Genomic DNA, 2,524 nt, shown 5'->3' with positions numbered 1-2,524 from the left:
AATCCACTCACCTCAGCCTCCCAAAGCACGGGATTACAGGCTGAACCACTGAGCCCGGCTGACATTTCTTTTTTTTTTGAGTCGGAGTCTCACTGTTGCCCAGGTTGGAGTGCAGTGGCACACTCGGCCACCGCAGCCTCTACCTGCTGGGCTCATGCGATCCTTCTGCCTCAGCCTTCCAAGTAGCTGGAACTACAGGCATGTGCCACCACACCTGGCTAATTAAAAAAAAATTTATTGTAGAGATGAGGTCTTGCCATGTTGCCCAGGCTGGTCTTGAACCCCTGGGTTCAGGTATTCCTCTCACCTCTGCCTCCCAAAGTGCTGGGATTATAGGTGTGAGCTACTGTGCCCCGCTAAGAAAACAGATTCTTATTGAACTTATGCAAATAACTATATTGCCACAAATCAATAATCACAAATAGTTTTCAATTTCTGGAGAAATCAAGTAGAGAGAAAGAAATATGCTTCAAATTTCGCTTACAGGAGTATGCTTTACTCAATTGTAAAAAGCTATAAGTAACTCAAAAGAAAAAGGTTTTTGGCTGGGCATGGGGGCTCATGCCTATAATCCCAGCACTTTGGGAGGCCAAGTCAAGAGGATTGCTTGAGCCCAGGAGTTTGAGGCCAGTCTGGGCAACATAGCAAGACCTCGTCTCTATAAAAAATAAACAAACAAATAAATAAATGAAAGAGATTTTCTTGATTTCTGAAACACAAAACAAAAAAGCAGTCATGCTTCAAGTAAAAAAATATCATAAAATTATTTGTCTTCTAGGAATTCAGTCCATGAAATTAACACTTGTTCTGTTCTATATTGGGTCAGCAAACCTCATGAGCACATAAATTATCTAATAACAGCCCTAGAAGTTTTTTCTTCTAGCCCAATGGCCCATCTCCAAAGTTATTAAAAATTTGCATTGAGGAACACTTATCGCAGTCCACTTTTGAGAAGGATCAAAGCAAAATAACTGTGGAAGACAAAAATCTTTTTTTTTTTTGAGTCAGAGTCTCACTCTGTCACTCAGGCTGGAGTGCAGTGGCACGCTCACGCCCACCATAGCCTCAACCTACTGGGTTCAGGTGACCCTTCTGCCTCAGCCTTCCAACGCTGGAACCACAGGTGCATGCCACCACACCCAACTAATTTTTTTGATTTATTGCAGAGATGAAGTTTTGTCATACTGTCCAAGCTTGTCCTGAACCCTGAGCTCAGGCAATCCTCTTGCCTCTGCCTCCCAAAATGCTTGGATTACAGGTGTGAGCCACAGTCCCTGGCCCGGCAACTTTTTGTTTTGTTGTTTTTAGAGTCACCCAGGATGGAGTACAGTGGCACAATCACTGCTTACCGCAGCTTCAAATTCCTGGACTCAAGCGATCCTCCTGCTTCAGTCTCCCAAAGTGCTGGGATTACAGGTGTGAGCCACTGTGCCTGGCCACTTTCTGGGAAATTCTGCTATGCACATCTGATTGGTAAAGGACCACTGTCTCTGTACTGAATTAAATGGGTATGAAGAGCCTCTTGTAGGCCAAGCCCCATACTAGACAGCTATGATGCAAAGTTCCTGGCCTAATCCAGAATGAAGAATGAAGAGGAGCCGCAGGTTTCTGTCTATCTAGACAGAAGGGTTTGGGATTATTCTCTTCACAATCTAGGCTCTGTAAGACTGTGGCATCCTGCATGATACTGAATCCTTCCAAAACTCTGTGGAAAGCCCTGAGCTTCCATGTAATGCTCATACCAGCTGCTACTTGGGTTCCTGCCCCGAAATGGGCAGAACTTTCCCACTCCTCTAGGCCCAGGGAAGTTCCAAATCTCTAGCTAGTCACTCACAGATACTAGAAACCCCAGGGGTGGCTAGGTGCGGTGGCTCATGGCTATAATCCCAGTACTTTGGGAAGCCTAGGTGAGAGAATTGCCTGAGCCTATGGATTCGAGACCAGCCTGGGTAACTTGGTGAGACCTCCCCCCCCATCTCTACAATACATCCAAAAAAAAAAAAAATTAGCCGGGTGTGGTGCTATGTGCCTGTAGTTCCAGCTACTTGGAAGCCTGAGGTAGAAGGATCACCTGAGCCCAGCAGGTTGAGGCTGCGGTGGCCAGGAGAGTGCCACTGCCCTCCATTCTGGGTGACAGAGTAAGACTCAGATTAAAAAATAATTAAAAGAAAAATGAAAGAATAAAGAAACCCCAGGAGTTAAGCAGGCGTCAGGGGTTAGTTGTGTCCTATGGCTATCCCAAGTCTGATCCTTCCCTGCCTTCATTCCATCCATTCTCCCACCCTCTCTTTCTCCCTCTTTCTACGTTTTTGGCTTTTTCATAATTATAGTTATCTTTCCCCATTTGTAATGTTTATTTCCCTATATTTTTTGACAATTAAGATATAATCAGCCAGGCTCAGTGGCTCAGCCTGTAATCCCACACCTTTGGGAGGCTGAGGTGAGTGGATTGCCTGAGCCCGAGGGTTCGAGACCCGCCTGGGCAGCGAGACCTCATCTCTACAATAAATCAAAAAATTAGCCG

This window comes from Carlito syrichta, unplaced genomic scaffold (assembly GCF_000164805.1).
Source record: "Carlito syrichta isolate Samal-C Ts95f unplaced genomic scaffold, Tarsius_syrichta-2.0.1 Scaffold305649, whole genome shotgun sequence".
Lineage (NCBI taxonomy): Eukaryota > Metazoa > Chordata > Mammalia > Primates > Tarsiidae > Carlito > Carlito syrichta.
This window is presented reverse-complemented; position numbering follows the sequence as displayed.